General features: G+C 44.3%; 1 protein-coding gene and 1 non-coding gene across 2 annotated transcripts in view; one reads left to right on the top strand and one right to left on the bottom strand.

Annotated features, from left to right (window-relative positions):
* The window catches only part of LOC126094463 (Krueppel-like factor 16), a 279,943-nt gene that overhangs the window by 172,849 nt on the left and 79,113 nt on the right, over positions 1-27,981 (top strand). The gene's annotated exons all lie outside the window — the stretch shown is intronic.
* On the bottom strand, positions 20,507-20,579 carry Trnar-ucu (transfer RNA arginine (anticodon UCU)). Its single transcript has one exon. It is a non-coding gene; the product is annotated as a tRNA-Arg (tRNA).

Here is a 27,981-nt window from a genome sequence, read left to right as displayed (position 1 = left end):
TAGCACGAAGAATATCGAGTCTCTATTCAATTTCTTGCCAAGTTCTTTGTAACATTTCCCCCGTTATTGTTGCAATCGCACTAGCGATACGATATTGCAACGTAGGAATATCATTCACCTTGGTCACATACACGCGGTCCTTCACGTTTCCTCACATGAAGGAATCGAGCGGCGTAATGTTGGGTGGCCAATGGGTCCTACGCTTCCGATCCAACGATTGGGAAATTTCCTGTCCAGGAACTTGCGAACAGCCGTTGACCAGTGCGGCAGAACTCCATCTTGTTGAAAAATGATGTTGGGTTGCAAGTCTTTTATCTTGTAACTGCTCCAACATGTCCAGATACACTGATCCATTCACTGTTTGTTCCGCAAAGAAGAACGGTCCAACAAAACTGTCGTGCATAAGCCCGCACCAGACGTTTAGTTTAAGGCTATCACGAACTTGTTCAATGACAACGTGCGGATTTTGCGAACCCCAAGTCTGAACATTATGCCTGTTAACCCATTCTGATAGTTGAAAGGTTGCGTCATCTGACAATAAACATCTTTCCAGGAAGCTGGCATCCATATCAAAACGCTGCAGCATATCCGCAGCAAATTGTTGTCGGCGTGGTTTGTCGTTCGGCGTCAGATGTTGCTGTTGAACTACAAGATGCAATGTTGGACGAGGTACATAAAGTTGCCCATTCCAAATTTTGCAAGATACATCAATGAGCGCTTAAAACCTCCGTTCACTTGTAGGGGCAGCACGAATAGGTCGTAGTTACGCACGGAAGAAACTCTAACCAACATGAGGAGCTCTTTCTCTGGAATGGCGACTTAATGTTCGGGACATATGTATTCGGTTCGTACCTTAAAACTCCATTCCTAAATCAGTCTAGTTCATTACTGCGCCTCTGTCCACAGAGGAAGGTGCTTTTTCTTTCTGTTGTAGACTGTCTGCAGGCGTTGCCATCATGTTGCAGAATATTAACGAAGTCTTTGTTCTTAACTGAAGTGTAAGTTGCACACGAAGAACTAACTCGAAAATGATTTTTGGAATCCTAACATATGTAGCTTTTGGGACGCTTTCCAGTTACACGAGCGTACCAATTTGTACACGGTATTAGAGGTGACGAACTAATTATATTATCTACTTGGATGCCTGAGACACCTGCATTGCTACATATGAACACCCTTTTTGACAAAATAGAACAAGAAATTTAAGAAATATCACATGTACCACCTTTACTTCGAAAACACACTTTTTCATTTACTCGTGAGTGCACTATGGAACGGTTTTCTCACGTGGAGTGCCACAAGGGTTGCTGTTAATTCTTGATACATTATCGCGCCCAGATGAGAAAATATTTTTAATGTAGATGATTTTTGGCTTTACGTTCCTTTACATTATCGCAGTCTGCCATTATCATGTTATGCATAAAATCGGGAAAGACAGCAGAGCTTTAATTGCGCACGAGCTGCGGAGCTTCATTTGTGTCGCTCTGCGTAAGTAGCTCATTCTATTATATTCGAGCCATTTCGGGCTAGAATTCCTACTTCAAAGCGACGACTCAATATTTTTACATTTTTGGTCCCGCCCCAATCGCTGTTTGCTGCAGTGCAGACAGCGTGGCGACGAACTTGTGGATCGCCGTGTGCCGATGTCCCGGATAGCGTCGGTCGCGCCCTGCCCGTCGGGGCCTCTTCCGTACCTGAAACACAAAAGGTGCCCTCTCCCTCACTCGCACTCCCTCTGTGCCAAACTGGTTCCGCAGTATATGCTGGCAGCAGATATCTGGGCGCTGTTGCTTATTCCAGCTGCTGCTCTGCGGAACAGGCCAGACAGTGAACTGTCAAGGACACCAACCAAGTGTCTTCGCCCTGACACATTTTTGTGGTTAAGATGTTGGCAAAGTTTCAGCATGTCGTCCACTGACAAATTATCCGCTGTCATAACTGTTTCATCTCACTTGAAGATAATCTTCAGTACACTGTGTGTTGCACGCGCTTGTCTGATCTCATCGCGCACGACGTTTTCAGTCAGCTACTGACGTTCCCCGCTGGAATATATATCACAGTTAATCTGCTTAATATCTTTCTTTGCTACGCCTTCAAAAATATACTCCTAAAATAAAAATTTCTTGAAAGCATTCACAACTGCTACAAATGTCTGAGAAAATCTTTAGTTGACCCGTCGTTAATACGCTGGTGTGCAAAATCTAAGGACGAAAGTAACTTAAGCATGATGTCACTGATGCTGGGTTCATTGGTGCATGTGGACGTGCGGCAATACGTCTTGCCAATGCATCCTACGCGTGATTGACTGGTTCTAAGAAGGGGACGGGGGGGGGGGGGGGGTCGAGTCTATTCGCCGAATATCCGTTTCTTCCAAGAGCTCCTACATGTGCGTTGTTTGATATGAAGTCAGGGCCAAATGCACCCCTGAAAAGGCGGAGGTTAGTCCTCCCTCGGGCATGGGTGTGTGTGTTTGTCCTTAGCATAATTTAGTTTAAGTAGTGTGTAAGCTTAGGGACTGATGACCTTAGCAGTTAAGTCCCATAAGATTTCACACACATTTGACTTTTTTTTTTTTTTTAATGTATCGTGCTAAGACTTTCGATGATCCCAAAAGCATGATGGGACCAACGAGAAATGGTGTAGCGTGATCTTCTCGTATGAGAGTGATTTTGGACGTTTCCTCATATGGCGAGAAGTTGGAACAGTGTCGAACGTGATACTTTTGTTGGCCCATGTATTATGGTGTGGGGAGGCATAATGTTGCATGGGCGTATAAGTAATAGTGTAAACAGCGAATGAAGTGTCACCCATATGGCGAATGCTAAATCAGGTATCAGTCCGAAAAGTATTTAGTCCTCTGCAGTGTTTGTCGAGTAGTGTTGGGAACCTATATTCGCGGAGTCACTGTTACTCAGATACGCAGCTCTTTGTTTGTCTCGTCGAGGTTAGCAACTCGCCAGACTCTTTTTGAGTGCTCTACTAGCTAACAGCAGATGTCGAGCAGATACACTCCTGGAAATTGAAATAAGAACACCGTCAATTCATTGTCCCAGGAAGGGGAAACTTTATTGACACATTCCTGGGGTCAGATACATCACATGATCACACTGACAGAACCACAGGCACATAGACACAGGCAACAGAGCATGCACAATGTCGGCACTAGTACAGTGTATATCCACCTTTCGCAGCAATGCAGGCTGCTATTCTCCCATGGAGACGATCGTAGAGATGCTGGATGTAGTCCTGTGGAACGGCTTGCCATGCCATTTCCACCTGGCGCCTCAGTTGGACCAGCGTTCGTGCTGGACGTGCAGACCGCGTGAGACGACGCTTCATCCAGTCCCAAACATGCTCAATGGGGGACAGATCCGGAGATCTTGCTGGCCAGTGTAGTTGACTTACACCTTCTAGAGCACGTTGGGTGGCACGGGATACATGCGGACGTGCATTGTCCTGTTGGAACAGCAAGTTCCCTTGCCGGTCTAGGAATGGTAGAACGATGGGTTCGATGACGGTTTGGATGTACCGTGCACTATTCAGTGTCCCCTCGACGATCACCAGTGGTGTACGGCCAGTGCAGGAGATCGCTCCCCACACCATGATGCCGGGTGTTGGCCCTGTGTGCCTCGGTCGTATGCAGTTCTGATTGTGGCGCTCACTTGCACGGCGCCAAACACGCATACGACCATCATTGGCACCAAGGCAGAAGCGACTCTCATCGCTGAAGACGACACGTCTCCATTCGTCCCTCCATTCACGCCTGTCGCGACACCACTGGAGGCGGGCTGCACGATGTTGGGGCGTGACAAGACGGCCTAACGGTGTGCGGGACCGTAGCCCAGCTTCATGGAGACGGTTGCGAATGGTCCTCGCCGATACCCCAGGAGCAACAGTGTCCCTAATTTGCTGGGAAGTGGCGGTGCGGTCCCCTACGGCACTGCGTAGGATCCTACGGTCTTGGCGTGCATCCGTGCGTCGCTGCGGTCCGGTCCCAGGTCGACGGGCACGTGCACCTTCCGCCGACCACTGGCGACAACATCGATGTACTGTGGAGACCTCACGCCCCACGTGTTGAGCAATTCGGCGGTACGTCCACCTGGCCTCCCGCATGCCCACTATACGCCCTCGCTCAAAGTCCGTCAACTGCACATACGGTTCACGTCCACGCTGTCGCGGCATGCTACCAGTGTTAAAGACTGCGATGGAGCTCCGTATGCCACGGCAAACTGGCTGACACTGACGGCGGCGGTGCACAAATGCTGCGCAGCTAGCGCCATTCGACGGCCAACACCGCGGTTCCTGGTGTGTCCGCTGTGCCGTGCGTGTGATCATTGCTTGTACAGCCCTCTCGCAGTGTCCGGAGCAAGTATGGTGGGTCTGACACACCGGTGTCAATGTGTTCTTTTTTCCATTTCCAGGAGTGTAGTTGTTTGTTACTCTTTCCGCGTCTCTAAGCTCCGCTGGAGACCGTTAACAAGTTAGTATGAGCACATGACCACATTATTCGAACTGTAAGAAAGATATTGCAGTGAGATATCAAGATTTCAGTGGACTGGACGAATTACTGAATAGACACCGCCCGACCAAAAAGTTCAGACCCTGAATTTATTCCTGGCGTCCAAGCGACGTGGGCGCAGTAGCGAGGACCAACAATTGTAGACAACAGACGTGCATTCGACCATGCAGTTGTCAGCAGCAGTAGTGGGCGTGCATCCGGGGAGTGCGTACGTTGTGCTTTAAATTCCACGGGTGCAACATCTCTAAGTTCAAATGTTCAAGACATACCCCAGGATGTTTCGAAGAAGAGGAAAGGTGTATTCAGAGTTTGTCCTGCACACCTTGACTCCTGAACCAAAAAAGACGCATGGATGCATGCCGCCACTTGATTGAAATGCATAACGGAAAAATCCTTTCCTGGGGGGGGGGGGGGGGGGGGGGGGAGAGTCACGGACGACGAGCTTTATCAGAACGAACCTACCACCAAACGACGATGTGCAGTAATTGACATGAAGGGACAACACTTTGACGTCATAACCGGCATTCAAGCCAGTGTGAACACCTGAAGCATTAAAACCACCATCTTAAGTTTTCTCTATTTGTTACTAATCTAATTTCGAAACTTCTTGGAGCGACCGCTTTGTGGAGGGAGAAACAGCCAGCTTACGTGGAATCTGGACTGTTCTCACCGTTCAGTTCCAAAGTAAGTCACTTTAGCAATTACAATAAACTCTGTCGGCCTTGCCAAGCAAATGGTAGCCGCAGTGCCAGGCATACTTTTGTATGAAATATTTTAGAAAAGTAGTGATAAGAGAGAAAAAATTTTCCACGAAAGACACGTTTGAGTAGCTACACCTTCAGCCACTGTCAAAAGCTTTATTAAGTTGCTACTACTTTCAGTCTATACATAGTTCCGTTTCCGCCACTGGTCAAAAAAATTCTTAAAATATTTTGCTTTATGATCTGTTGCACATAGTTCATTTTTCCTGCCCTTGTCTTCTGTGAACCCAGGATCGGCACGTTATTAAGGGTTTCACGATGTTACTGGTAAACTGTGAACGGATGCCAATTCTGTCGCCAATCTGTCCCCTCTGCGACAGAATTTTTGTATCTCATATGTCTGCGTCTAGTGTTACTCCATATGAAAATATGAGGACGTTTTCGCAATGTTCGCGAGTCGTGTAACTGAACTGGGACTTGGGTACCAGCCCGGTATCACATAGTTGGATGTGGGAAACCGCCTAAAAACAAAATCCAGACTGGCCGGCACACCAGCCCTCGTCGTTAATCTCCCGGGCGCATTCGATACGGGGACGGCGCACCTCCCAGAGTCCCGGAAGCGGCGTGCTAACGAGAGCAGGTCATAGTTGCCTCAATATCAAGTTAAATCGGCATGCAACAACACAGGATGCCATTTAACTTAATGTTAAGGTAACTTTATAGCTGTATGTAATGCATCAGTAAGCAAAATATTAACATTTCTTTGAGCAGTGCCAGAAGATGCTCTATGTATAGAGAAAAACTAGTAGCAACTTAATAAAAGTTATGGACAGCGGCTGTCACAGCACCTACACAAATGTTTTTCAGCACTACTGTATGTGTTTCAGAATTGCTCAGTTAAAAGAAAAGTCTGCAGTACGTTGACTGTACATGTCACTACCGCGAATCTGAAAATAGTGCTGACACTCATTTTATCGCCGCTATCGCTGGCAGCGTGCTATATGACAGCGCACGGTTAAATGCAGAGCTGTTTTGCAAATAGTGTGGGGTGTCGTTGTCCATATATCCGTGGAATGTTGTCCTCTATCAACCACGTACTTGTGCCGCTTGCAGCCTTGCTGCCTATTACTCGGTGTCTGTAGTTGCAACATTTATTGGAAGGTTGCTGTCTAGTCTTCCTTGAAAGAGCCTGCAAGCTTCTATACGTGGGGAGGACGCGCTCGGGAAAATCGGGTAACCAGGAGTTAAAGACGTACGGAAATCCAGCCACTGGTTATTTCTGCAGTACTAGAGGGACGTCCGGTTTACGATCATCTCCGGAAAAAAATCGTGCGAAGACATGAGTGATCCCGAATGCGTGGCTTGACCTGGACCCGTGGACGGGTAACCTTTAACGATAACCACGAGACTGCGGTCTGACGAAAGTTTTCATTATCACTTACTCATTACATTGCACTTTCGCATTTTTAGACAGATTTTCATTGTCACTTCAGTGAATCCGACTGACATACAAATACTGCCTAACAGAGATAACATAAAAGCCCGTGCATTTTCTTCATTTGTGCCTGTTATGTAGATCTTACTGTCGGCAAATATAGGCGTTCCATCACTCTGTTGAATATTATTATTATTTTCCACAGTTTGAGTTTATGTTGCGGGCTAGTTGTTTCCTGTTTGTTACTAATTATTGTCCCCGTGTTTCTCAACTATTACATAACTGTCTCATCCTTTACAGATATTTCACGATTTGAATCTCTCGTCTCCAGCGACTAAAATGTTGTTCATTAGTTGAGAAATTTGTGTGGATATTGAGGGTGAATTCTTACAAACGTCAGCCAAGCAACTTTCGACGAAGAAAGTCAGTGAAAGTTACATTTGAGAAACTCAACCTTGTAGGTAATTTAAAATTAAAATAATTGCAAAATATCTTAGCTAGTGGGAGAGAAGTGTTAGTTTAATATCCCATCGACAAGTTCATTAGTGACGATCAGCTGAAGGAATGTGACCCGCTTATTGGAAACACGTGCGCACGCTGTCTGCGTCCCAGAGTGCATCTGCTGGAGATTCTTCCAGTGCCACTGAACGGTGTCACTTCTGTTGGTGCGGTACAGGCCTACATACTGCGGCAGTTGATTGATTTTTTTTTTAATACAATTCGAAGAAATACATGATTTAGCTCCTTGCTATCGTTGCTACATGTAATGTCTGGGAATAAAGCAAAATCTTGGCTTCTGCTGCGTCATCTAAAGTGTGTAACTTAGAACGTTTTGCTATATGGTTTACTGTACCGATTAAAGATTTGGGAGTCTTCATAACGGGGGGGGGGGGGGGGTCCACTGACTGCGCAAAATTTCGAAATGTCTTCTTACTTACTGGCAGTCAATTGCTGGAGAAAGAGCGTCATCATGGGTGACGTTAGGCTACGTCGTACCTCAGAGTACTTCTTCCGTCAGATGTAGTTGGTCACAAGCCAAACGTTTCCAAATGAACTCGTTGTTCAGCATTTCTCTGATATCCCGCCGCTGTTTTCAGGGCCTTCAAAAATTTGGCGACAATTTGCAACAGTAGTCGACGAAGGCCAAAGTCTGTTCGAAAAGAATAAGGAGAACTGAAAAGGTCGTTACTTAGCACTCGCACTACTTTTGCTTATTGCAGTTATGTCGGCTTTCTGTGCTATGGGGAAAAATTATTCGGCCAAGTCAACAATATACTCGCTCATTATAATGTCTCGAAAAGGCTAAAAATTTGTCACTTCAGACAGGTTTTAAGACTGGAGAGGTGGGTATACTTCCTGTTGATTCAGGTGGTGTTGTTGCCCATTGTGACAAGTGGAGTTTTGAACAAGTACGTTGCCATTGAGGAAAAACGCTAAGACGCCAGTTTTGTGTATTGTTACAGAAGGTGTTCTGCATAATACGCGTCAACTGTTTTCGAGTAGTCTGTATTGTAAGAAGACGGTCAAGTTTGCTAGTTCTGTTGCATACAACCCAGGCGTACATGGTTCAAATTCTCAGAAATAAAACATTTTTGTCGTCGGTGTTCGGGAGGAGTGTTATGTACCAGTATTAATTTCACGATCCTTCATGTCCAAAACTTTCGAGAATGTACAATAGACAAACAGTATAACATTGCACAAGCACTCATACGCCATCCACATAATACGTCTCAGGTCATACGCATGTCTTAGGAGTGCAATGACAAAAACAATCTTCACACAGATCTCGGCACTTGAATAATGTTGGAAGTCATTGTCAAAATAGTAATCGGTACACGTATTCGTCAGTAAGCCTGGTATAATGTACTTGCAAAATGATATTAAGTACAGGGACCATTCGCGTCATTTCGCTACACATGCTGGCATCTTACATAGGTGAGACGCGTAGGTCAGAAACTTCTACATAAAAACAACGCAGGCGACCAAACTTATCGCTTTTTAGATTACGTTACTTCTTGACAATGGAAATAAAAATAAATGGGTCAAATGGCTCTGAGCACTATGGGACTCAACTTCTGAGGTCATTAGTCCCCTAGAACTTAAAACTAGTTAAACCTAACTAACCTAAGGACATCACACACATCCATGCCCGAGGCAGGATTCGAACCTGCGACCGTAGCGGTCTCGCGGTTCCCGACTGCAGCGCCTAGAACCGCACGGCCACTTCGGCCGGCTAAAAATAAATCCTTTTGCTCCAGAAACTAAGTTTTTTTTTTCAAAGATAAAGCACCTTCACAGACCTGATATGCAGAAGAGCTCACTGGATCTGATCATATCGACTGCCAGTACTTCTATGGCATATACTGCGGATCAGAAGGTAAGCGATTTTCCCGGTAATCGCTTGTGGCTATTACACACCTCTTGCATTTCTTCAGCCGTTTTGTTTTGGCATAGTGACCTAAGCTGGTAACGACAGCGAAGTTTCAGCGCCAATTTAAACGCTCCGACATAAATAAGTTTAACGTTAGGACTACGACCACAGCCTAGTGGCACAAGTTCGCCGTCCCGAAGGTAGCACGGAGTAACACAGCTTCTTAAGATGCCATGAACACCAGGGACTTACAAAAAGAAGGATCTCTTGCTATCTGCCGTCCGCATTCCGAAATCAACGCGAAAGATAAACAGCTGCGGCCAAGCGCAGACGCGGCAAAACATCCTGGCCGCCGTCCTGTTGCTGGAATGCTTAGCGCGGAAAGAGCCACTCCCACCGCTGATGTTCTCCAGCATTTAACTACCACTAACCTGTGCTGCAAAGTTTCCAACTACCCGTCCTCTCTGTTTGCTGCTTCTACCATCCTACATTGCCATTGTTTTTGCCTCTGACCATCTTTAGAGTAGACAGGTCGAGGAAATTCAGCGAATCTCACAAACGAGGATGCACAAACGAAAAAAAAAATCACTACTACACAGAAAACGGGATCGACGGATTCCAAAAATGTGCATGGACTATGTAAGACGAAATGTACAATGGAAAACTGTACTGAAATGCAGGAGGATCTGCAGCGAATTGACGCATGGTGCAGGGAATGGCAATAGAATCTCAATGTAGACAAGTGTAATGTGCTGCAAATACATAGAAAGATAGATCCCTTATCATTTAGCTACAAAATAGGTCAGCAACTGGAATCAGTTAATTCCATAAATTATCTGGGAGTACGCATTAGGAGTGATTTAAAATGGAATGATCATATAAAGTTGATCGTCGGTAAAGCAGATGCCAGACTGAGATTCATTGGAAGAATCCTAAGGAAATGCAATCCGAAAACAAAGGAAGTAGGTTACAGTACGCTTGTTCGCCCACTGCTTGAATACTGCTCAGCAGTGTGGGATCCGTACCAGACAGGGTTGATAGAAGAGATAGAGAAGATCCAACGGAGAGCAGCGCGCTTTGTTACAGGATCATTTAGTAATCGAGAAAGCGTTACGGAGATGATAGATAAACTCCAGTGGAAGATTCTGCAGGAGAGATGCTCAGTAGCTCGGTACGGGCTTTTGTTGAAGTTTCGAGAACATACCTTCACCGAAGAGTCAAGCAGTATATTGCTCCCTCCTACGTATATTTCGCGAAGAGACCATGAGGATAAAATCAGAGCCCACACAGAAGCATACCGACAATCCTTCTTTCCACGAACAATACGAGACTGAATAGAAGGGAGAACCGATAGAGGTACTCAAGGTACCCTCCGCCACACAGCATCAGGTGGCTTGCGGAGTATGGATGTAGATGTAGATGTATTATTGCAATGTCAGGAATACGATGCTCACCAAACTTCTGCTGATCGGTTTGTCGTTAAAGTTGTTTCTCATTCACAGAGCAGAAGACTGACTTGTGGACGGGCTGGCGATTCATTTTTACGTGCACTATTTTGATGACTGACCTCGTTGTATTCATCGGTCGACGAAATATTGAGTGTAAATCAAGAAATTGTCAACACGCCTGAGCGTGCAAGAACATATTGAGCAGTGTGCACGCATTCTGTCGAGAAAATCTTGGCAGTCACTACGCATTTGTTGGCTTAAGTTTAGTTGTAAAATATTCGCACAGTTGAACGTAGTAGTATTACCCGTAGTGCTCTGTGTAGTTGCTTAGGCAATTTATAACTTTGAAATATAAAGCCGAAGAAACTAATTATCAGGAATGTTCCTTCGAAGTACGCAGCCGTGTACCTCATCTCCCTTACTAAGTTCAAATGGAACCATTAAACTTCGTTTATGTTGCAACTACTTGTTGGACAAAAGAAATAGCTTAGATGTGGTATATGGAACGGCACTCCGCGCCGCTCGGTCTTTTATTTATTTTGTTGCATTCACAACTGAAGCGTGAAGGCGAATTAGATTCGGGACGACAAGCCTGCTGGAGCCTAGTCGAATGGAAACGATAGCGCAAGAAATGCAGAGCGGCGCCAAGACGCACGCGCCATGTCCGTAGCACAGTTTCTCGGACCGGTTCATTGCTCGTATTCGTACTTCGGGGTGTTTGTAGTCCCATATATAGTTAAGTTACTCCTAGAAAGGTATAGCAGGAAGTCGTAAATTACACGTTACACGACGAAAGCGTGAACGACTGTCTAGATAAGAGAGCGTGCTGAAAAGTAATATCTCCGAATTTTTATCTGAAAATACTTAAAGCTTTAAAAAAAAGCGTTTTAACAGTGTACGTCTTTCTAACCTTCATGTCTGCATATTTATTTCTCTGGCGATGAACGCATTTCTTTCCAGTAGACATCTATTTGTTGATAACGCCACTGCAGAATGTTTGACTTAGTAGGCAGAGCCGCAACCTCACCTATGCTTGCACCGCGCTTGATCACTATCAAACTGAAGTCCTCGAAGGTGTTTGGCTGCGCGCGGGGAAGCCGCGCGGTCTCAGGCGTCTTGTCACGGTCCATGCGGCTCCCCCCGTCGGAGGTGCGAGTCCTCCGTCGGGCATGGATGTGTGTGTTGTCCATAGTGTAAGTTAGATTAAGTAGTGTGTAGACCAATGACCTCTGCAGTTTGGTCGCGTAAGACCTTACCACAAATTTCCAAATTTCGAAGTTGTTCTTTAAGTTTTGGACGAAGATGAAAATCAGATACAGCCAAGTCGTGACTGTATGGCGATGACAGTGAACCCTAAGCGTCGGAGTTTTGCGGGTGTCGCAGCGCTCGTGTTTGGTCTGGACTGTCATTCTCAAGGAGAGCGTGTTGATGAAGTCTTATATTTCGAAACTCGATTACAGCAGGCTGTTTCTCACGCGCCGAGACAGTTACATTCTACACCGCCAAATTACACACAGTTAGGAGTTCTGTAGCGGCCGAGGGCTGCAAATAAGTAGACTTGAATAATAAAAATGTTGAATGTTAATGACTTTTGTTTTATTTAAAATGCATGAAGAGAGTTCACAAATAATTCGGAGGCATTACTTCTCAGCGCACTCTCGTAATAGCTGGCCTGAGACTTCTACGCCTACACTGCATAAATGTATCCCAGCCTATCATTCAAGCATTCGTTCGTTATGTAGCACGTAGTTTAAGAGTACTTCCTGATCTATTTCGGTACATTTTACACATTTTTTCTTATCACGGCTGTGAACCTGAGCCCGTGAAATGTGACAGCACATTTCCCTTTGCTCGTTGTTGTACAATGTTGCGAAATAATGGAAGGATGATTTCACAACATTCTTCCATCTACGTTCGAGATTCGACTGGAGCTGGGTCGTGCTTTTTTCCGATAATTCACCATTATGTAGGAAACAGTACCAAGCGGATACTTTAGGATCCCTTACTGCGTGACATCATCGACCCTTATGTCCGGAAGTTTGCCACCAGCCGACGAGCTGCAGACCGCTGACAGCGGATAAGAGTCCTGAAAACTAAAGAACGCGTTTTTGCAATATGTGATGATCATCACTTTGTTCAAGCAATCTAACAGCTTGGAAACTGAAAACATACTGTCGGGCTGGCCGCTGATACTATTGCTACGTCTAAAATGTAATCGCCTAACACAATATGTTAAATAGGGGAAAAGGAACTGCTAGATGAAACAACCTACATGAGAGTTACAAAGTAAAACCTATGGCGCTCCCTGAACTGACATGAAGGTCCAGTGGCTTTTGACTTGAGGACGGGGGAGTTGATGCATTACGTAACTACCGATACGGCACTCCCGTTGTGGAACCCAAGGTCGAGCGTTGCATGCGCGTCTGATGCATGTGCTGACGAATCTCTCAGCACTCCCGAGAAAGCAGCGACGCAGCCAACAGAGCCGCCTTCCCAGAAATTAACCTCGCAGTTGCTTACTCCCTTCAGATACTCAGGTGTTTGTATACCACAAAACGATTTGAATGGGCCTGATTTGAAGCTGCAAGTGGGTGAGTGGAGGTACCACGTTGAGTTCTCCAGTTAATTCCCAGTAATAGGATCAATATTGTGCAAAAGCAACCTCTGAACCTCCCGGAATCGGGCATAAATAGGGGAAATCTCAAGCAGTGTCTGGTAAAATCTCACATTAAAAGTGTTTCTTGGCTCACATCTTGTCTTGTTCGCGACGCCCGTTTTGACTAGAAACTGATATAGCTACCCATCTTTGACTTCACAAATGAGACACCTGTCATATTTTACTGACGTAATCTCTCATGCCCGCTGTTGTAATTTTGAAACAGCTGCTACATTGAGAAAACGGGTCTATGACGTTATAAAAGTTACACTAAAATTGTTTTGTTGGGTTGCCAGGCCCAGTAGCACACTTGTAATCCAAAGGTCACGGGATCGGTTCCCTCGAAGGATGCACAGTTAGTTGGAACATAAACTTGAAACCTCGTTTCATATGAAATTATGAGCGGGTTGTAAAAAGAAGTTTTAACCTAAAAAAGGAATAATTGCCCACTACAGATATCACTCCAACTGTCTCTAGCCAACTGGATGGCGGCAACTATTTAAAAAAAACCTTGCTGACTTCGGATAAAGAACATGTGACAGATGGTTGGAAAGTGCTACCGAAGTCTGTAATTCACCATTATACTCTTCCAAGGAGACACACACGGAACGAGAAAAGGGCGCATAACGATGTTCACGCGAACACCGGTTGACTGCTAACGGCGGACCGTTGTGCATATGCCGTATGTAAATACAGAACCGCTGCCCTTTCTGGAAGGTTTCATTACAGGAAGATTTCATTACGTGGCGATGTGGGCCTTCTGTTGGCTGTACAACAGCGGCAGTCTGCTAATGATAGCAGCCGACCACTAATAGCCAATTTATCGAGTCGGATGTCTCGTATCATGTACTTCTAGGGGCACAGCGTCTTCTGACCCTTCTCCCTTTACTTCGATATTATACTGTAAAGAGTCCATACCCATTAATATTACCTTCGAAAAAAAATTTATTCCATGTTCGTGATGAGGTGTATTCAGACGAAAGTCCTATTGCAGATACACGTGTTTCGTATTAGGTGTTTGTACGAATGTTTAAAACCAACCAAAGAGACTTCCGGCATCAGGGACAAAGCAAAACACGTTGCACGCAATAGCGATACCCTAGCGTTTTCGCCATACTTTATCTAGTTACGAAGTGCGTATCATCTGTGCATGATCGAAGATTGAACAGATGCAAATATTTTTGTGCTGTTGTTTCCCATGCAGATGAAAATGTTTTGTACTGTTGTTTCCAGTGATGCGATCATATCACTGTGGAGTAGAAAATCTCTGTTGTTTTCAGTCCGAAGACTGGTTTGGTGCAGCTCTCCATGCTATTCTATCCTGTGCAAACCTCATCTCCGAGTAACTGCTGCAACGTACATCAATCTGAATCTACTTACTGTGCTCACCTCTTCGTCTCCCTCTACGACCTTTGCTCTCCACACTTCCCTCCAGTACTAATCTCGTGATCCCTTGATGTCAAAGAATGTGCCCTGTCAGCAGTTCCCTTCTTCTAGTCAGATTGTACCACACTTTTTCACATAAATTTTATTCATTACCTACTCATTAGTACGCGATCTACCAATCTAATCTTCAGCATTCATTTGTAGCACCACATTTCAAAAGCTTCTATTCTTCCTTGGCTAAACTGCTTATCGTCTACATTTCACTTCTATACATGGCTACACTCAAGACACGTACTTTTAGAAAAGACTTCTAATACTCAAATCCGTATTCGAAGTTAACCAATGTCTCTTCTTCAGAAACGCTTTCTTGCCATTGCCAGTCCACATTTTATATCCTCTCTTCTTCAGCCGTCACCTTTTACTTTGTTGCCCAAATAATAAAACTCTTCTACTACTTTGTCTCCTTTCCTAATCTAATTCCATTAGTCTTTATGTATTTACTTATGCATTTGTTTCGTCGGACAAGATTAGCACTTTCATGCTTCCCACATGTAAGCAGACCTCGTTAGTGAGTCAGCATTACCGTGAGTATAGTGCAGCAGGAATACACATAATAATAATCATGATGAAGACAGTTTCATTAAAATCGTGATAAGCAATTTCCACACTACGTTCCTGTCGAATTTAACAGAAACTTTGGGCAACAGTACAGAATGAACCAAAGTGGACCAAGAAGTTGATTGGTCAGAGAGAGAGAGAGCGAGAGAGAGAGAGAGAGAGAGAGAGAGAGAGAGAGAGAGAGAGAGAGAGAGATGGAAAAAGAAAACAGAAAGAGATGGGAAAAGCACAGATAGTTTACAGTGCGGCGGTAATAATGGTGCCGTATTTGACAGAGGGAAAGCGGCTTTGATATGCCGATAGGAAACGGTGATAACAGCTGAAGTTTTAATCTCGTCTTGAACGCAGAGTGATTTTGGATAAGACACACATTATAGGACAGTTTGTTCCACAAACGTGTGGTTGAAATGGAGAAAGACCTATAAAATGATAAACGGTATTTGATATGTGAAGAGATGTATTGTACATCTATGGTAGCCGATGTAAATAATGCAGCAGCGGAATGTTGCGTACTTTTCTGATCATAATGAATCAGAGGCATGATTTCTAATGTGTCGTTTCTTTTGGTTGCAGGTAATGCCAGTTGCCCGCCGCTGCCTTATCTGTAAGTACTCTGTGAACTCTGGCGGCAGTGTCGTGCCAAATGGTGCAACGGTTCCTCTGGTGCCGGGATGGGCGGTGCCAGTGCAGCGTCGGTGGCGCTGCTTAGCACGTAACGGCCGTCTATTTCTGCCGTAGGCGGCTTGGCTTGGCCTGGCTTGTCGGTTGGCACCTCCGGAAGTCACACTAACAGACGGGGGAGGCGGTTAATTTGGTGCAAGGTGGGACTGCGGTAAACGACCCATTCTATAAAACTCAAGTTTTCCCTTGTCTGTATTACAGAGGCAAATTCTGCTCTTTCGTTTCAAATGCAACAACTGGAAAAGTTTAGTCACAAAACGATACATCGCCTAGTACAGCGGTACCGTACCGCGTACGTGAATATCTGCCACCTGCAACAGCTGCCCTATGATTTGCTTCTTTGTTGAGCATGCATTTTTATTAATATCTTAAAATGTGGGCAAGAGACTGAAGCCTTCGGTAAAGGCACTTGAATTGATAGCGTGTTAATTGAAATTGTAAAGGCACCCGGGACAGCTCCGTTGTGTCGTTTACTGCACTGAATACGAGCTTACCGTCTGTCAGACCAGTTTTATGATTGGATTCAGGACATCCTTGCAGGTAGAACTCAGCACATCGTCTTTAACGCAACAAAAATAGACTGAATTAAAGGTAATTTCGGGAGTGCCCCAAGGGAGCGTTACAGGGTCGTTATTGTTCACAGCATATATTAATCCAGTCAGATATTAAGTAGTACCTCCTTCCTCTTCCCACCAACAACAGTAGCGCCTATCTGAACTGTAGGGTAAGAAAGATTCTCTTTGAACATTATTATTTTGAAAATGGCAAATGACAGATATTTAGTTTTTGTAAATGTGTAATTAAATCACGAATTAGTGAGTCATGAAAAGGAAGCAAACTATCCGCATTGAGGGTAGACCCATGTTACAAAACATGCTCTCTCTGCCCCACTCCCCCTTCCAGCCACTCTTATTTCACCAACACTCTGCACCCCTATCTGAAATCAACCTAATCAAAATATGTGCCGTATACTTACTCCTACTGTTTGTAAAGCACTAAGTTACTAGATTCTGTAGTTCTTATCTGGCAGAAACTGGAAGACTTCAGTCTGCCTGAGCTTTGTTTGGCGGCTACCATTAATAATAATAATAATAATAATAATAATAATAATAATAATTTATCTGTTACGAAATCAATATTGAAGCAATTTATGTTCCATTTTGGGAACTACATACAACTGTGAGGCATTTTTATGACTTTTTTTAAGCATATGCGATGTATGTGTACAAGTTTTACTATCATAGTCATGGTACAAAGTATGTGTTAAGTAGCTGGACTATGTGAGGAAAATGTTATTCATATATTCGTTTCACAAGATATATACTTCACCATATTGTCGTGCGTTAATGCTAGTATTTGAAAAGAAATGTTATTAACCTTTTTAATCAGTATTATAGTGTTAATAAATAGTGATATGGTTCTGATATGTTAAAATAATTTAGTTTCGTGGTCAAAGCACAACTGAACACTTTTGTTTTTACGTCTCAGAAAATTTCATTTTACCCTCAGGGGGTAATTACCTTCAGGTCGGGAACCACTGATGTAGTAGATAATGTAGGAGGCTGTTAACGGGCAAATGCTGTTGTCTGTAAGAAGGTTGCAATGCTAAAAGGCCGCAGAAAACTAGTGTTGTTGGTTGGTGCATGGACTGGCAGTTGACCGTGAGCGTAAATAAATGAGACATTGAGCACATCGATAGACGAAGAGATGCACTACTTGCCCACTGCAGTATTCGCGGCAGATCATTGACAAGGGTAACTGAAGTAGAATATTTAAGCTGCTTAAAATGGTTTGTAACAAGTCGTAGGAAAAGCAGGTGCCAAGTCGAGATTCATTGGGAGACTGTCATGGAAATGTAATTCATCCTCGAAAGAAGTGGCTTAGAAAACAATTTTTCATCAAGTCTTGAGCGACCATCATTGGTCTGGGAACGATAGCAAGCTGGATTAATTGAGAGAGAGAGGGGGGGGGGGGGGGGCAGGCGCGCTTGATCACTGGATCTTTTAGTCGGCAGTTACTGAGATGCTCAAACTCCAAAAGGCGGGCGCTACAACATAGACGTTGCGTAGCACTAAGGATTTAGTTGAAAACTAGAGAAATTAGAGCTTATGGGTAGTTGTTCGTTCCACGTGCCATTCATTAATGGAACAGGGAAGGGAGAAAAGGACAGGGGTATGAGAAGTATCTTCCGCCACACGCTGTAATGTGGCTTCCAGAGTATAACTAGATGTAGAGTATCCTTATGAATCGCTGCAGATATCCTAGAAACGCTGTACTTGGAGCGTTCGGAGTAGGTCTTTATCAGTTTCAGACTGAAACGAAATAGAATCAGTTTGGTTAACCAGATAAATGGGGAAATCGAGGAACCCTTTTTGGATATTTTACAGATAGTACACGTGCAGAGAATGACTAGGGATTGTTCACAGAAAAATATTTAAAAATCATCGTTCCAGATGAGTTTCTCCTAAATGCTTACATTCGTCAAAATTTGCATCGCATTATAATCATAGGAGTAAATCTGACTGAATGACAAACTTGCCAGAAGTCAGTCTGATATTATAAGGCGTTTGTTTACTTACTGTGCTTGCTTACTATGGAGACAAGACGCAAACGCAGTTACCTTCTTCGCGTGGGATTTCAGGATTCACTTGCGTATCTTTCGGAGTAAAGCGTGAATGACATTGGTATTCCAGTTTGCCCGCACAGAATCACATTGATACTTATTTTCAGCGAACAGCAATTCGCAAGTGACAGCCTTTTAGAGAACATTACTCTCCCAAAAAAATATAGAAGCAACTAAAATTGAGTGAAACAACAAGCTTGTGTGAAGATTTTTTGGAGGAAAATCGAAACCCCCCCCCCACACACACACACACAGTCATACTAACAAATTAAATGTAACCTGATGACACAGGTTCGAACCTTTGAAACGCGCCGTGGAGATAAATAAACAGTGACCGGTAACAGCGAACTTGTTGTTTCATTTAATGTCAATAAGTCACGGTAAAGCCTAGCAGTAAATGTTCGCATTTAAAGTAAACTAAAATTATTCATAAGGGTCGTGTATTATTTCCTTTTGAAATATTATTCAAGTATTTTGATTATCAAAATAGTTATAGTGGATGTGGTTAAATGAAAGTAATTTGATGTGGTCACTGGACAATATAATTGTTAATTTACTTAGCTGTTTGTTCTTCTAGTTCCTTTTCGAAGAGTGTGTTGGTTTACATGGTATATTTAGACTGCTGGATGTGAAAGCACGCCATCCGTAATCTCCCTTCGACAACACTGTTTGAGCAATTCCTTGTATTGTTCCCGCCGATGCCAATGAGGTATAATTGCAAGTCGTGTTTGATAGTTTGGCATTGCGCGGTGCAGATGGCACCGCCTGCTAGGCCTCAGCACGTTCAGCCAGAACAAAGGACAGGCGTGGCGCTCGCTGCCACGCGGCGGCCACCACGTGTGCACTGCGCGCTCTTCTCTGCGAGCTTCCAAAGATAAACAGCACTAGGCTGGGGCGGAGCGGAGGCGAGGCATTGCTTTCCTGTGTCACTTGTGCAATGCTGTGCTCTAGTACACTAACGAAACGGCACACTATTCACTGCGTACTTTTTATTCATAGATCTCATCAGTAGTATGACAGTTCAGCGAGATAATTGTTTTAAACAGATCTTATCATTTTTTTTTCATTTCATCGAATGTTACGAAGACGTGGCTAATTTGTCAGAAACAGATGAAATTTCAATAATTAAGAGCGTATAGGTGACCAGTTAACATTGTTTGTACAGAAACTGGTCGCAGCAGATGCTAGGACTCCCTTCAGTACGTGTCAAGGCTCTTGTAAACACGCAGGCTGCGGTAAACAAAACAGTCGCAGCGCTTGTAGGTAGGGTGAGAAAATGGATGTTCCAAATGCGTTCCTTCAGAAGACAGGGCACATTAAAAGTGTAAAAGATTTTAGCTGTAGTGGTTACTGTATACGATAGAAAAATATTTCTAAATCCGTTCCATATGAGGAAATGAAGACATTTTGTGCAGTCGCTGAGCACTGAGCATGTGACTGGAGATTCGAGAAGATTGGTTTCTTTATCAGTGGTACATTTCTACACTGAAGTTCCAAAGATTTCACAATTGCATTTGCTCTTACGACATTTGTTGTGCAGAAATGGTCCTATCAGAAAGACTACATACTTGCATGAGTCATTACTGTGCTATACAAACAAATTGACATAGAGGTCTCCATGCGCATCTCCATTACTTCTGTGCTGTACGAACAAGTCGATGTAGAGGTCTTCATGTGCAGCCCACGTGGCTGCTGTTAGCAGAAATATTTGTACTAAGTCTCTGTATTATGTGGGTTTTTCCAGAACTTAGGAACAGGTTAAAACGAGAGCAAAATAGACACATTAACAACGAGTAACATGGGAGTAAAAGAACGTACTCTTCTCTCTCGGATTTTACGTAAAAACACGTGAAGTTCGTAGCGCCAAAAAGTGTCTGCAAATGTTTCCTAATTGTGCAGTTGATGGTACCACAAAGTTCGTTCTTTGCACTTCCAGTAAGCTATATAGCGGCCAATTATTGATTTTCGCACTATATTTGCGGTAGAGCTTTTTACAATTAGCCCATAGTTTCATTTGCAATGAAATTGCATGTTTACTTTCCAATCAACTGTGCCGGTTAAAAATGTGCATCCCTGGCGGGAATCGAACCCGCGACCTTTGGATTAGAAGTCCAACGCGCTATCCCCTGCGCTACAGGGACTGGCACGCCAACAAGTTCTGGCAGCGTCGAGTCCTTCCGCCGGGCTGGCGTGCGGTTATCGCAAAGTCACTGCTGACGTAGCGGCGCGCCAGGCGCGTTCATACTCGGCGCGTACTACATACTTGGCCACTGCCTACCGCAGAACAGCTTGCGATTAATATGACAGGGGCATATTTGCTGAGGCCACCTACTGCTTTGCTTGAGGCGGTTCACCTTTAAGTGCTATTAACATCTCTTAAAGATTTCGTCGGGTCGACTGTAGCTGCCATGTGGCGCAGATGACTGGAGGGTAATTTCTGAGATACATGACCTCTTCAGACTTTGGAAGTAGCTCTATTCGCTACAATTATTCATTGCCAATCCGTTGAGTAGAGCTGATACTAACAATTTCAGAATGGTTATGTTGTTTGCCTTAAGATCTCTCTCTCTCTCTCTCTCTCTCTCTCTCTCTCTCTCTCTCTCTCTCTCTCACACGCACGCACGCGCGCGTGCGCGCGCAGCTTTAAGAAACTCCGAGAAAACCCAGCGGATATTTAGGCGCCTATTAGGGCCTAGAACTTGGTAAACTGCTCTCGTTTCTTAGTGCAATGTAGGTTTATAACGATTGACTCGTTAACAAAAAACAGCTGGAACTACCAGTTCATTTTTGACCACCTATTGTTTGATTTAACGACCGTAGAGTGTGCTGAAACGTTGGAATAATTGAGCACGGGCGATTAAGTACATCTCCAACGACTTGGCTTTAGAAGGGCTATTTTATGTTTCTGGATAGTATCGGTCCGGTGGGTTACAGTAGATGCGAAAATGCCGCAAGGTGCGATTGAAACAAGAGTTAGTTGCATGTTTTTGGTAAATATTTTAAGTTGCGTAAATAACTTCAACGAACTTGTTTCATAACAATACTTACAGGTGCGCTTGGGAAAGGATTCTAATACAGCTGTTGAAGACTCGGACGTGACTGGTTGACAAAATGTTACAAATGAGTTTATGAATCTAGCATTGGAGACACAAAGGAGTGCAATACTCAGTCGTAGAACCCATTGAAATTAAACGTCTGACAGAGACGGCAAAAGTGTTATAAAAAGCAGTCCTAAGTTTTCTCCTTAACAGCTCCTCCCTATACCATAGACTAGTTGTTGAATAGAGACAGTCAATCACAAACCTATAATGAGCAACATATTATCTCTGCGACCTTTTGCTTAATTGACGCGTAATTCATAATGTTTATTGTGAATGTGTTTTAAGTAATGTGGAAGTAAATAGATTTTGGAAATAACAAAGGACAGAGTTGCTAAAAGAAATCAGTACGCGATCCGTAGGAATAAACGACCTATGTATCGTTTTGAAGTTGCATCATCGTGTGCCTCGCGAAATTAAAAGCGGAGGCGTAAGTTGTCGACGTGTAGACGTGTAGCTGAGTCACAAGACACGAAGCACGCAATGCTAATGTGCCCCTTGTGAAATGACCTTTCAATAGTGATCGTGTAACCAATGATGCATCAATTTTTATAAATGTTCGTCGTTTTGCTTAATGTTGAAAGAATTGATAAATCTGATACTTAGCTAATTGTATATTGGCTTCGTTGTCTTCTTCAGGGTATGATTGCTGTCCAGAGTTTTTCCTGAGCAAAGAAATGTGTAGCTCTCCAAAATCGTAAAAGGTAAATGGTGATCTTACCTGTACTAAGTAATAAATGTTCTTTCATTTCTGCTTCTGCATTTTTAATGCTCAAAGAACTGGTTCACAAGCATTCAGCTTCCACGGTAACATAATCATGAGCTAGACAATTCAAACTACCAACAATTGTACGAACAAGTCTGACTTTACACTGCCTGTTCTCGCCAAGCGAGAGTAACCAGAGAGATTACAGTCTTAGGAAAAGAATCTGTCATTTACATTGCTGGCAACTAAAGTGTTTAAGTTGATTGCGTATATATATATATTTTTTACGTAAATCCAACAAAATTTAGTGAAAACAAGATTGTAAATAACTTTATAAAATTAACATAGATATGTTTCATGTTAACTTCAGAATTATTCTGTTGATATCTATTGACAACAATTCATAAAGTATATGGTTTACATGTAAACCAATTTACGAATTTATAATTTTTAGTGAATGAAGTGATAGATACCCACTGGTATCGAAGGATTCCTAATATAGACAGGGCTTAATTAAAATAGGACGTGTGCTTCCTCCTTCGTTTGGAAATGTACTTTGGCAATCAATAATAAAAGTTGCAAGTTAGTTTTAAAAATATACCAAATGTACCATTAGATAATTTTATTTTCTTAATACATCAGCGAGCTAAACGTTTGGGTTTAATTAGACTTTCGATGGCGTTTTTTTGTAATGGTTTACTGAAATTTCTGAGTTATTAGGGATAAAATACAGGAAGATAGATGGTAATTAAGAGGAGAGTAAGACAAATTTCGAGCCTGTCCAACGTATTGAACTTATATACCGAGCACGCAGAAGTTGAGATGCAAGAAATTAAAAAAAGCATGGTGGTGACACTGTAATTTTCAGACAGCAAAGAACTTAGAAGAGCAGTTGAATAGAATTGATAGCACACTGGGAAACGGTTGTAAAATGAGTTTCAGGAAAAGAATCGCAAGGTAGGCGTATACTCGAATTAAATTAGGCGATGCCGAGGGAGTTTAGTTAGGAAATTACGCTACAAGCCGTCGAATGAGTTTTAATATTTAGAGGAAAATACGATTATAGTAAAAGTGGAAAAGATATAAATTTAACTGGTAAAATATCTCTTCTGAAAGTGTCTGGCGAGTAACCCGGAAGCGAAACGGGGACTATAATCTAGAAGACAAGAAATGAATACAAGCTTAATAAGTCATTTCGGATTCTTGTAGGTGAGTGTTGTATCTTGGTGTGTACGCACTACTTTGTTATGGGAAGGCAAAGTATTAGGCAGCTAGAAGCGTTGGCGGACTTGCCGAGATGTAGTTAGAGTAAGCTGTGTTCCCGTGGAAACTTAGTGTTTAATTTTGTTAAGGCTTCTTAAATATAGTGCTTTGAAATGCCGTGTCTTCGTGGAGGTTACTGCCGATATGTTGAGCAACCAATCTGAGGCGACGTGTATTTACTGTTCTCCAGCCGAGAGCCGGATCTCGAAAACTATCTGAGTGCAATTAGATCTCTACAGTGCGTTTAACACTCAGACTAGTAGTGAATGTTTTAACCTGCACTTATATAGCCAAGCAACTGGACTGTGTGTGGCGGCCGGCCGCGGTGGCCGTGCGGTTCTAGGCGCTCCAGTACGGAGCTGCGCTGCTGCTACGGTCGCAGGTTCGAATCCTGCCTCGGGCATGGCTGTGTGTGATGTCCTTAGGTTAGTTAGGTTTAAGTAGTTCTAAGTTCTAGGGGACTGATGACCACATCAGTTGAGTCCCATAGTGCTCAGAGCCATTTTAATGTGTGTGGCGAAGGGTAGGCTTACTTCCCGTATCACTGATGCCGGACCCCACCACCTCTCTCTCTCTCTCTCTCTCTCTCTCTCTCTCTCTCACACACACACACACACACACACACACACACACACAAACTCATTCCTTTTCCGTCTGCGAATAGTGTGCGGCTGCTGGTAATCCTCCGTATGACGTCGAATCTCTACAGTTTTACCTTCGTGGTCATTTTAAGAGATACACTATCAGAAAAAAGACAACGACGCACCACGGAGGGATCATCCGAATGGGACGGAAATCGATAGATGTTGTGTACTTGTAAACACAAACAAATGATTAAACTTGAGAAAAAATCCATGGTTTATTCAAGAGGGAAAAAGCTTCACAGACTGAGCAAGTCAGTAACGAATTGGTCCATCTCTGGTCCTTATGACTGATACAGTTATTGGACGTCCTCCTTGGGGAGACCACCAGATTCTGTTAAATTGGCCCGTTTGATCGTCAATATACCGATACGATTGGAGGACTCAGCCCCTAATACTCCAAACGACCCTGCTAGCCAAAGTAGGGTTTGGCACGTGCAAAGTCAAGCGGTAGAAACTCTCGCGGTGTGTGTGTGTGTGTGTGTGTGTGTGTGTGTGTGTGTGTGTGCGCGCGCGCGCGCGCTGAAATGTAAGCCTAGGATGGCTTGCCATGAAGGGCAACAAAACGGGGTGTAGAACATCGTCGACGTACCACTGTGGGTCCGTAGAACATCGTTGACGTACCGCTGTGCCGTAAGGAGTCCTGCTATAAAAAGAAATGGCAACCCGGACTATGACTACTGGGTGTCGGGCTGTATGGCGAGTGACAGTCAGGTTGGTACCCCAGCACTGTGCCGAGTGTCTCAAGACACGTCTTCGCTGGTTATCAGATCTCAGTTCAAAGCGGGACTAATTACTGAAGACAATTCTTCTCCAGTCGATGAGATTGCACGCCGAAGGCGTGTCTGTAGGTAGGTCAGGAGACGCACAGACAGCGGTGGGACACCACACGGCCTGACATCCAGGAGTGATGGTCTGGGGTGCCATTTGTTTTGACAGCAGGACGGCTTTGGTTGTCCTCCGCGGCATCCTTACAGCATATCGGTACGTCGACGATATTCTACGCTCTTTTGTTGCCCTTCATGGCAAACCATTCTGGACTTAGGCTTCAGCAAGATAATCGCCGCCACCTCACTGCGCGAGTTTACGCTTGCCAAGCTACGATGGCTAGCAAGGTCGCCAGATCTCTCCCTAATTAAGAACGGTTGGAACGCGATGGGCAGGGCCCTCCAACCATATAGGTTATTGACGATATAGCGCGACAATTGGACAGGATTTGTCACATCCCTCAGGAGGACATCCAACAACTTTACCAGAGCCAAGCCGAACTGCTTGCATAAAGGACAGAGGTGGACCTACGCGTTATTGGCGTGCTCAGTTCGTGAAGCACTTTTATCTTGAATGAATCGTCCAATTTTTTTGAGACAGTAATAATGTGTTTGTCTGTACATGTAGATCACATCTGCCGATTTCCGTGCCATTGGGATAATTCTTTCATGATGCGGCAAAACAAAACGTTGATTGATTGTCCTACGAACTTGTGCTCTGGGAATTTTAATAGTAAGCGGCACTTTGATACATTCCCTCTCTGCTAGGGACTGTTGTTAAGAGTTGTATCTCTGCGATGAAACGTGCCACTCTTTCTTGCATATTCTAATTCCTTTATCAAGTCTATATACTACGGTTCGTAGACCGAGAAGGAATACTCGAGCACCAGTCGAACAAGGGATTTGTAAACTAGCTTGTTCGTGAGTGGATTAAACATCGTGCGAATTTGATTTCCCTGGATTAGTTTTTCATGATACTTCTTCTTTAACACGCGCATGCTGCTATATAATGCTGCAAATTGATCCGGCTTTTCCACTAAACACTTCCGTACAAATCAGTGGCGCAGAACGTCTCACATCGCTTTATTCTTCTGTCTTCCACCGCGCCTGAGCAACTGGCTGGTGCCGTGAGCAGTGGCGATTTGGGCGGCGCGCGCCTGAATGGGCAGCGACCTTGCGTGGCGCGGCTAGACTGCCCTTCGCCGCGGACCACCGCTTACGTAAGCGGGCGCTGGCGCTGGTGCTGGAGCCGGTGCCGTCGGTGAGACAAAGGCGGTGCCTTGCGGGTCACGGGAACCGGTCCCCGCCACGGCGTTGCCGCCCTCACCTGCCAGCACCCGCACTACATCCTCCCATCTCCTGGCCGGCTGCCACCGGGAGCTCACACTGCCGCCAACCGGGGACCTATATGCGCTGTCGGAGCAGTTTTTATAGGCTCTTCGTGCGGTTTTCCCCGCATGCCTCCCTTAGCGTAAGTGAGGATTGCATCCTGACGCAGAATTAAAAGCTTCAAACGCGCCGTAACACGGCGGGACAGTCGCCAATAAAAAGTGGAGGAGGAGGAGGCTAAGAAGGTGGGGGGATCATATGTACATACGATAGCACGCGATAATTGGTTTTCTCATTACGTCGCTCCTGAACTGTGTGCTATGTAAAACTCTTCACATCGCCATTCGCGGCGCAATAACAGCAGATAAACGTAGCCTTTCTTTCTACTGTATCATCGGAGTGCATAATCGGTCTGCGATCAGCTAATTACGCAGTAACGGGCGTGCTGCATGGGAACGATGCTAAAGTGACGTGAACGATTTTAACAGTTTTGTGCTTAAATAACTGCTACAGTGATATGTGGCGTTCGTGAGGTTATCAACAGTGACCTACACTATGTGATCAAAAGTATCCGGACACCTGGCTGAAAATGAGTTAAAAGTTCGTGGCGCCATCCATCGGTAATGCTGGAATTCAATATGGTGTTGGCCCACCCTTAGCCTTGACGACAGCTTCCACTCTCGCAGGCATACTTTCAATCAGGTGCTAGAAGATTTCTTGGAATATGACAGCACATTCTTTACGGAGTGCTGCACTGAGGAGAGGTATCGATGTCGGTCGGTGAGGTCTGGCACGAAGTCGGCGTTCCAAAATATCCCAAAGGTGTTTTATGGGATTCAGGTCAGGACACTGTGCGGGACAGTCCATTACAGGGATGTTATTGTCGTGCAACCACTCTTCCGCAGGCTGTGCATTATGAAAAGGTGCTCGATCGTGTTGAAAGATACAGTCGCCATCCCCGAATTGCTCTTCAACAGTGGGAAGCAAAGAAGGTGCTTAAAACATCGATGTAGGCTTGTATTTGATAGTGCGACGCAAAACAACAAGGGGTGCTGCTTACGAGCAGCCGCTGGACCATGAAATCCAAGTTTTCTCACCTCCCGCGTAACTGTCATAGTACTTGCTGTGGATCCTGATGCAGTTTGGAATTCCTGTGTGACGGTCAGGATAGATGTTTGCCTATTACACATTACGGCCCTCTTCAACTGTCGGCGGTCTGTGTCAGTCAACAGACGAGGTCGACCTGTACGCTTTTGTGCTGTACGTGTCCCTTCACGTTTCCACTTCACTGTCGCATCGGAAATAGTGGACCCAGGGCTGTTTATGAGTGTGGAAATCTCGTGTTCAGACGTATGACACAAATGACACCCAATCACCTGACCACGTTCGAAGTCCGTGAATTCCGCGGAGCGCCCCGTTGTGCTCTCTCACGATGTCTACTGAGGTCGCTGATATGGAGTACCTGGTAATAGATGGCAGCACAATGCACCTAATAATGTTTTTGGGGGTGTCCGGATACGTTATGCAAAATTGTTCATCAGCGTGCTGTGAGGGCGATAGTTGTTTTACGATGGCCTTGTAACCAGAATACTGGTTTATCAGACATATATTAGTAACTTTCTTCATTCATAAAAACCTTGACAGCGATACTTACATTCCAGTTTTGCTAACTTCGCGCGCGTAATTACTTTTCTGATATTCCTGTTATAGTTTAATATTAGTAAATAATACGTAGTCAC

This window comes from Schistocerca cancellata, chromosome 8 (assembly GCF_023864275.1).
Source record: "Schistocerca cancellata isolate TAMUIC-IGC-003103 chromosome 8, iqSchCanc2.1, whole genome shotgun sequence".
Lineage (NCBI taxonomy): Eukaryota > Metazoa > Arthropoda > Insecta > Orthoptera > Acrididae > Schistocerca > Schistocerca cancellata.
This window is presented reverse-complemented; position numbering and strand designations above follow the sequence as displayed.